General features: G+C 42.6%; 1 protein-coding gene across 1 annotated transcript in view; it reads right to left on the minus strand.

The window, feature by feature from the left end:
• The window catches only part of LOC137651955 (low-density lipoprotein receptor class A domain-containing protein 3-like), a 76,398-nt gene that overhangs the window by 45,237 nt on the left and 21,161 nt on the right, over positions 1–10,000 (minus strand). The gene's annotated exons all lie outside the window — the stretch shown is intronic.

Raw genomic sequence — 10,000 nt, forward strand, 5'->3', positions numbered from 1 at the left:
TACAGTGATATTCCCAGAGAATTCAATCTTCAGGCCCCAGAATTCTAACTCCTGGAGCGAATATCCTTAAATTTTCTCTCAAGTATATCGCATAATATCAGAGGACGTATTCTTGACACGCCACATAAGAATCTGCACCCGTAATAGGGTTTACGCTTCGAGGGGGACGTGGCAGAATAGAAGGGTGGCCGTATCAAGGTTACTCCCGTTCCCGTACTACTATTAACCACCACCACAGCGCCATTCCCCAGACGGCGGACATTCCTAATTTTGTAGCGATTTCGCTCAGTGGTATTCCCTGTTGATCTAACTTTTCGATCGATTTGCAAGGATTTTTATTATGCATTCTCCAACTTCTTTCGCCTTCGGAAAGTTGAGTATTGGGTCTTTACAATGAGTAATTTTTAGCTCCTGGTTCACGGTGAAATTAAAGTAATTTATTGTGTTTAGAAGCTAAGCCTCATACCGAAGGCGCCATGGGTGCAGTTGTTCATTAGGCATGTGTTATTTCATTAGTAGAACGACTTACCAGTTTTTAAATAGCATTAATTAATTAATTAATTATGTAAGCTATTTAGGCAAATTATACTTGTCAAGATATTTATAATGTGCATAATTTTCCTTTCTATGTCGATCGTATAGTTAGAGTTTCGGTGAGTGAAATTTCCCTGGTTACCCTCGTGTATTGGGATTTCAATTCATGCAGAGATAGTTATCTCTTAGAATTAGATGAAACATTACACGTCTCCAAAAGGGGATTTAAAGGTAATCCATCTTTCCCTCTGAGTGTAGGCTTAGACTACAACCTTAGTGGGTCGGCCTCAAATTTTCCATTCAGGCATGACTATCCTACGGTTTTTTTCTGCCCTTCCCCTGTAACCGCAGATGCAGGTTTTTGGGTTTGGGCCAGAATCTCAGAGTATTTAGTCTGTGGTCGGTAGCTGACTAGCAAGATGAATAGAATTTTTTTTTCTAGGTTAGGCTGCCGACATAGGAGGCTAGACCTCCCTGGGCCACTCATGAAGGGTCTGTACGAGATGATACCTTCTCCCTGTGGCCTAGCAGACTAGTCCTGTGTTGGTTGACCCTAAGCTGAAGAATAGAATTCTTCTACTGCTTAGGGGACATTGGCATGAGAACCCTGTTTCCTTACTGTTTAGAGGTGGTGGCGGGGGTGCTACCAACCTCTTTATTGTATTAATCTAACCCTAGGCTAGGGAATAGAATTCTTTAGCCACATGGGATAGTTCTAATACAGGAACGGAGTTCCGTTTGATGAGGTAGGACAGGCTATACAACCGGCTGCTGCTGCACCTTTTACAGGACCCTCATTTCCCTTCTCTTCTATCCCTTTATGTTGGCGACTCCCTGCAACTTTACAGTTGCCGGTGGGTTGCCGGGATTGACCAGACTCCCTCTCTTCAGCCGTTGTCCGACTGCCAGTAGCTATTTCATTGGCAGGCAGCCATGACAACTGCTGGCCGGCATTCATGACAACAGCTGGCCGGCAGTAATGACAACTACATGCTGGCAGCCATGACAGCTGCCCGCCGGCAGTCATGGCAACTGCCGGCCGGCAGTCATGATGGCTGCTAGCAGGCAGCCAGGGCAGCTGCCGGCTGGCAGCTGGTGGCCATGTTGGCTGTGAGTGGGAAGTCCCTTCTGTTACCGAAGGTTCTTCAGTTCTCCCTTGGACTGCTAGCAACAGCGTCTGTTGGCTGGGTGCTACCTACCACTCCGGCACAGATTGGTGCTGCCTACCACGTCGGCACAGATTGGTGCTGACTCAACCGGCAGCACGCCGACTGTACTGATACTGCAGGCCGGTAGTGCCGGCAGGCAGGGTATAGACAGGACCTTGCTGGCGACAGTATTGTAGCTGGATGGAAGCTTGAATGTTACATTCTCCCCTTCCATTTGAACCTTCTTTCCGGAGAAAGGTATTAAAATTAGATTTTTACATCCATATTTACTGTATATATATACAGTATTAGGTAGCCTTTTCTCCATGCTATCTCTCTCTCTTTTAGCTAGCAGGCTGGATGTGCCGGCAAAAGCTAACTATGCCGACTACATGCTGGCTGAACTACAGTATATGTTTATACAGGTAGTTAGTATATTTGTAGTATAGGATATACTGCAAATAGAAAGCTACTGTATATATTATACTAGTAGGGTTTTCCAATATATTTTGAGTATCCTACCCAAGTATTTGTGGAACCCAATCTCATTTTGAAAGAATTTAATTTCTTCAATATTCTGATTAGAAATCAGTCTTCAGATTAACCTGAAATAATAATATTTTTAAGGACTGGAGATAACACTCCTAACCCTTAGAGGGCAGAGCCCTTATTCTTGAGTCTCCATGATCAGGAAACTCTATGAAATAATATTGTACGGGAGGTCACAGCAAATAGGTTGGGAGGGATACACAAATATATGTCTTTAATTTTCCCCAGTCCAGTTGGCATCAGGGCAGCTGGACCGTGCAGTCATATGCTTGCCATAAAGGCAGCCTATTGGCTGTATCACACTATATATAATTATACAGTAGCCAGTAATTTGCAATATAGTGCATGCTGCAAATAGAAAACTACAGTACGATTATACAGTAGTTATTTCTAACATTTCTTCGGTACCCTTGTGCGAGCTTATGCTGGTGTCGCTCTTATATTGAAGGAATAGTGGTTCTTCATTAAGCTGATGGAGAAATCAGTCATCCTTACCCCACAGTGATTAGAATAAAAGGGACAGTGAATTATACACTTCTCTACCCATAGGGGTGAGAACCCCCCTTTTTAATTGGAGTTCCTTTGATAAGGGAATTTCCTGACAATTAATACTGAGGGGAGGCAACAGCATTTGTTTGCGGAGGATACTTAAGTATGTGTCTCCTGCTATCCCTTTATAGCTTGCTATCCTAAGCTATTCTGTTAAGATACGACTTTTGATATATTGGTTATCAGTGAGATAATCAATCATATACTCATTCTGTTTTCCTTTCTTTACAGGAGGAACACCAGATGTCATGTGTTGCAGTCTTCTGCAAAACTAAGAGTAAGTGTTTTTACAGACATAATGCATGCAGGTTTCATGCCCCCTGCAATATTATTTCCGAACCCCTGCATTATTGGAACCCGCAGCCTTGCAAAGTATGTAGGACCTTATTGTCCGAGTGTTTCAAGAATCCCAAGTCGATAGAGACTAGGGATGCAGCTCGTTTCAAGCTACGCAACTGGATGACAGGCTCTCAGAAAATCTCTCCCGGACCTTACCTGCCTATTGACAGGATGCGTAGGATACTATTTCCAACAGCAAGTAAGGAAATAGTGGTACCCCAGACACGAGGTACATCTCCCAACGGCTAGATAACCTTAGTGAAGGAGGACAGAAAGCGCCCACGGGAAGAAGGGGAGAATGTCAGGTTGGAATTGTTTCCGTCTATACCGGCTGTGGAGCCAGTGACATCGATATCTCCACCTTCTATCCCTCTATTAGATGGAATGGACCAGTTATGGGCCTAAGTGAGGAATCTAATAGAAAACTTGAGCAAACAGGGTGAAAAGCAGGAAGCGAAATGCAATATAGAGCCTTGTAAAGCTCCACTTGTCGCTCCTCAGGGGTCATACAAACGACCCATAGATCAAGGCATTCCGACATGCTCCAAAACCAATCCCTGGAGGTTTGCGGAGCTGATGTCGATTTTGAACGGCAAACTCTATATCTCGGAGAGGATGGGTGCTGTTCCTTTGGACAAAATCCAGTTTTGGCCAAGCTTTGATGCTTTCCCTAACTGTTTCGTTAGACTGAAGGATGAACCAAGGTCAAAAAAAGGAATGGAATCAAAGGAGGTTATGATTCTCGACCATGATAAAGCACAGGCTATCCTATCAAGTAGCATAGAAAAGGCGGGTTACTCGGTAATCACACCAGGTAACAGGCACTCTTCCTTTCTTGCTCCTGCTTCAATTTCATTCCTCTTTACGGAAAAAAAACATTTAAATATATCACCGAGGGAGTGGAGGCAGGTAAACCGTGTCCTACACTCAAGGAGTGCGAGCCTCTGTCACTAGCCTTTCCCAGACAGGAGAAGAACTAGAAAGAAGCCCATTTAACCTTTTCAGTAGGAAGACTTGAGGCGGATGTCGCCAGTCGACAATTTAAGGAAAATCTCCCTAAATTATCTGAGTTTCTCTTATATGATGAACAAGAGACAAAGGAGAGACTTGCAGCCTCTCTATCTCTACAAAACTACATGGAGTTCTCTTCAGCTCATCAAGATACCCCAGACATGCTCAAGGTCTTAGCTAAAATACATATGGCTACCTTGGTAAAAGACCTTTATGCCTTTTTGAAGGCTAGAAGAACATGTAGGGAGTTTGTGTTCGCTACCGCGACAGCGAAACTTGAAACAAGGAAGCTAATGTCTTCCAATATCTGGGTTAAAGACCTCTTTCCAGACGAGGTAGTCAGGAAAGTGATTAAGAACACCAACACGGAAACAGTAAGACTACTCCAAAAGTGGGGCATCCTTTCAAAAAGAGAGTCTTCCACGTTTGTGGGTCCCCAACCTAAGAGTAAGACGGAAAGGTCTGGAAATTCATTTCGAGCTGTTCTACAACATACCACAGTTGTAGTGACCACGCTGCCACAGGCAGGTGGTCGAAAATATAATCCTACTGATCAGTCGAAGCATAGAAATGCTTCTGGTAGGAGGGAGGTTCCTTTAGGATCGCTGGACCTTCGATCCTTGGGTCCATGGCCTAATCAAGAGGGGACTAAGATGGGAGGTGAAGATGTCTCTTCCACCATTTCCTCAACTCCTCCTATAATCAAAAACCCTCCTGGAGGAGTTTACCTGAGAGCTCTAGAGCATACAGGTGGTAAGGAAACTATAGTCCACCGAATTCCAGGGAAGGCCGTTGTGTGTCTACGAGAAGGACTCAAGAATATTCAGAGTCATTCTGGACTTGTCGCCACTCAACAAGTCCAAATAAAACAACGAGTTCCGAATGTTTATCCCTCTGAACATAAGGACCCTGTTGCAAAAAAGGGTGCTCGTAGTCTTACTAGACCTAAAAGTCATCTATTGGCAACTTCCAGTCAATCACCTCTCCCCTCCTATCTAGGATTCAAGTTACACAAAGTAACGTATTTCCTAGGAAAGATACTTGTCAGACTAGACACAGTCCTAGATATCTTCATAAAATTGGCAGACACACTCACACAATAATTAAGCCTAGGAAAGGTTTAGGCAACAATGTTCCTAGACGAGAGGCTCGGGTGGGCAGCACCCAAGGTGGCTAGTCTATGAACATCCAAGGAAATGACCTGGTCCCCGGATGCAATATAAGCTTAAAGAAGTGTCAATTCTCTACAGCTCAGGGGTTTCAATGGCGAAAAAGCCATTGAAGCCTTTGGTCACACCAACTCTCCTTTCCTTTGGGAATGTAAAAGGAGATAGCAAGGTCGGTCAAGAGACTCTGGTAATCAGTCTGATTCCCAAAACGCGAACAGGGAGGAGCTCTGATCTCTCTCCAGTTCACAATAGAGACAGACCTAGTGCTAAGAGCACTGCTGCAAGATGCGTTGAGAGTCTGCAGAAAACAAGCATCAAACGCTCGAAGAGATCTGAAAAGACCGATATCGGTTCATCCTTAATCGCTTCCCTAACAAAGGTCAAAGCCTGAAAGGCCCAAGACCATGTTGGTCCTGCCATGAGCGGGGAAACTCTCTCCACGCAGATCAGATTGTCTACGGCTGATCTGGGACTCTGAAGCGATAACGAGACGCTGCAATCGACGATGCTAGAGAACATCTCATACAGTCTAGGTGTAGTTAACCATCCCTTACCTAAAAAGATGGCACCTGTCTACAGTTCATATACAACCGATCCACAATGTGACAGTGGATGCTCTACTCGGGCTTATGCCGATAGAGTTAGAATGGTCCACAGACGCAGACGTATTCTCTCCCAGATGGGAACAAGTCCCCGAACTGCAGTCCTACCTCTTCATTACGAGTGTCGTCAAGGAAATACCTCGATATGTAGGCCCATACGAGGATCCTCTAATAAAAATGACAGACATCATGTCTCTGAAATGGATGGGATAGACTTAGGATTTCCAGTTCATCCCATCCAATCACCTGCTGAGAGTCCTCAACATGCAGAGATCCTTCCAGGGAGGAGTAGCTCTGTTGGCTCCCAGGTAGCCCAAGAACAATCTATCCTCTTTGAGGAAGAAACGGAGGCTGAGGCTGTCCCTAGTTCTGAACCCAGGACTACTTCAGAAGGTTCAGAGATTAATTGCCTTCGATTTATCACAGAGAACCTGAACCCTTCATTGAATGATTTTTTTGCCCTAGCGGTTAGGAAAAGGTTTGGGATCTCAAAAGGCAATATAGAATTCTTAGAAGAATACAAGTCTAAGTCAACTAGAAGACATTATGAGTCATCATGAAAAAAGTGGGTTGCTTTTGTAAAAGCAAAAGGACCAAAAGAGATTTCAATGAACTTCTGTATGTCCTTCTTTATCCATCTTCATAACCAAGGTTTGGCGGCCAACACAATAAATACGTGCAAGTCAGCCTTGACTAGACCTTTTCTATATGCTTTTCAAGTGTACTTGGCAAATGAGATCTTTAATAAGATCCCGAAGGCATGTGCAAGGCTTAGGCCGGCAGCACCACCAAAGTCCATCTCTTTGTCTTTGGACAAGGTCCTACATTATGCCTCATCCATGAACAATGAAGATTGTTGGCTTAAGGATCTAAACCAAAAGGTTACTTTTCTGTTCGCCATAGCCTCAGGGGCTAGAGTTAGTGAAATATTGGCCCTATCTAGAGAGGAGGGCTACATTCGGTTCCCAGAAACAGGAGAACTGAATCTCTTCCCTGATCCGACCTTTCTCGCTAAGAATGAGCTACCCACTAAAAGGTGGGGTGCCTGGAGAATCTGCCCTCTGAAGGAAGATGTCTCTCTATGTCCGGTTGTGTGTCTAAAGGTCTATCTTCATAGAACTTCAGACTTCAGGGGAGGACAGCACTTTAACCCTGGATAGGTACGCTCCTCGGACACCCCTTTAAGGGTATACTCGGTCGCGCGCGACCCCGACTCCGAAAAAAATTCAGGAAAAATTGAGTTATGCATCAATCTGTATTGTTTGACTTGCTGAAAATAATTCAAAGAATGCTAAACACTACTGAAAATATAAATGATACCCATCTACAAAATAACTATTTATTGTAATATATATTAAAAATTTAAGTATACAAAAAAAGACTTGACGTAAATATTCACAAAAAATAGAAATATACATATACACATAAATCCCTTTAGGGACACCTTCTTAGATGGCAAAGCAACTGCGTGTAATTGCTGGAAATGAGTTGGACCCATAGAAGTCAAGATCTGAAATGAGAAAAAAGGGTAACTTTTTTTGGCCAAAAAAATTTGTCCAAATTTCATGAATTTTTTGGGGTACCCAAATGAAATAGGAAGAGGCTAATTTTTTTATAGAATAAACCCATATTATCCTAGAACAGAAATACATAATAAAATGTGCACTAAGATGTAATTTACTGTTATATCAGGGGCGAAATCTAAAGGTCATTTTTTGACGGCCTAGTTTCACAATGTAAATTTCTTATGAAAATCATTGTATCTCCTATTAAATATGATATTTATGCATTGAAATATACCAAAATATCACAAATTCTATACAGAACAAGAATATATAGAGATATGCCAACTTACCTTTCGGGTATGTCAACAAAATGGCCGCAGACCGCAACAACTCTTACAGCCCGATCTACCACTAGAAATGAAGAATGGGGTTGCAAACTCCATATTATCATCAACATCTCTATTTAACTCCATTAGAAGTGTGTTGATGATTTCCATGCCGAGGGAATACTGCCTGCTGGCCATTATTGAAGATAAATTCAAAATAAATAGAAAAAAAACAAATTTGCAACAAATAAAAAAAATTCAGAAATCCACACTTTCCAACTATAAAGAACCAAACAAGTATCAACACTGTTCGACAATTTATAATTATGTAATAACTTTGCTGTTTGATCACTTACCCCTATAAAGGTATGTCAGGGTCGAGGTCGACCCCTGGGGGGGGGGGTAAAAAAACGGGGAAGGAGGGAAGTTAGACGAAAATCAGTCCTAAAGCAGACAATGGCATGTCGACTAGTCACCCCTTGCAGGTCGATCACTTCCATATTCGAGACAGCTGATGATTTATGGGAAAAAAACAGGTTTTGAAAATGCTGTAGGGGTCGCATACGACCCATCATACCTTTCCAGGGTTAAAGGAGAAACCTCTGGATCAAACTTATCCCTAAAACAACTGAGGACAAAGCTCACCTACTTTATTCGTAGAGCGGATACTGACAGTACTCCCGCAGCTCATGATCCGAGAGAGATTGTTTCATCACTGAACTTCTTTCAGCATATGGACTTTGAGCGTCTTCGTTCATACACCGGATGGAAATCATCCAGAGTGTTTTACAAACACTATGCGAAACAGGTCCATGAACTGAAGCACTATGTAGTGGCGGCAGGTAATGTATTAAAACCTGCCCCCTAATTACTATCATAAACAGTTAATTGCTTGGGACTTCAAAAGTCCTTGCTCATATACTGGATGAGAATCATCCAGAGTGTTTTACAAACACTATGCTAAGCAGGTCCATGAACTGAACCAGTATGTGATGATGTCGGGTAGAGTATTTAACCTGCCGTCTAATTTTACGATGAACACCTAATTGACTAGGACTGTCAATTAAAGGGAGAAGGGGTCATCCCTCTTAGTGTGACCTCCTTTGAATAAGTGTAACCATGGTGACACTAACTCCGTTAAAAAATCTCATGTGTGGAATTATACAGATAGCAGTAGTGCCGTGTGTACGTAGTACACAGTGTCGATAGGAGTAACCGGTACAGGAATTATGAAGAGAAATTTTATTATAAATTTTCCTCAATCTGAGAGTGGCACTCATCATTTCTTTCTTCCCAAGAAAGAAAGATAATCTCTGTATATGTTACATGTATAATTCCGTTATTAGGCTACATTCGCTTCACTTGCTAATTCACTTAGTCATTTATTGAAAATAGGTGTCTATTAGAAGGTAATTGCGTCCTAATTCGCCCGACAATTGCATAATTAAAAGTCCAGAGTATGTACTCTTGATATATTTGTATGTTCACAAACAATGGATATAAAAAACACTGATAAGTATTCGGTAATATTCACAAACTACGAGACGGTTTGTACATCCAGTGTATACTTATGTTTGTTCCTACAATATATGCTAACCTTGAGACCCCTTTTCTACTGCCTAGAATTACTCTTCCCTGTAGGGGGCATGAAGCAGTGTTATTGTGTATGATTAGTCATTTGTCTCGATTGGTCCAAATGATCATAGAAATGTTGTCCTTAGGTTAAGCCACTGATGAAAATCCACAGATACACTAATGCTCTGGTATGCTTCCATCAGGACGACATGGCTTGAGCCTAAAGAACAGATTTTGAGCAAAGCAAAAAATCTTTTTTTGGGTGAGACCGCCATGTCGTCCTGATGGACCCACCGTTCTTTTCTAAAAAAGAAAAGATCTTCACAGTATTCCTCCCGGAGGCATTGTATCTGTAGCACCACGCTCAATGCTACAAGGAATGTCCGCCATCTTGGGAATGGCGCTGTGGTGGGGGTCATTAGTAGTACGGGAACAGGGGTAAACTTGATACGGCCCCCCTTCTATTCTGCCACGTCCCCCTCGAAGCGTAAATGCTACTAGGGGTGCAGATTGTTATGTGGCATGTCAAGAATACGTCCTCTGATATTATGCGATATCCTTGAGAGAAAATTTAAGGATATTCGCTCCAAGAGTTAGAATTCTGGGACCTGAAGGTTGAATTCTCTGGGAATATCCCTGTAGTAACAAATATCCCTTAGGAAGCTGCTTTAGGAACTTCCATCGGGACGACAT

Source organism: Palaemon carinicauda, chromosome 13, assembly GCF_036898095.1.
Source record: "Palaemon carinicauda isolate YSFRI2023 chromosome 13, ASM3689809v2, whole genome shotgun sequence".
Taxonomy (NCBI): Eukaryota; Metazoa; Arthropoda; class Malacostraca; order Decapoda; family Palaemonidae; genus Palaemon; species Palaemon carinicauda.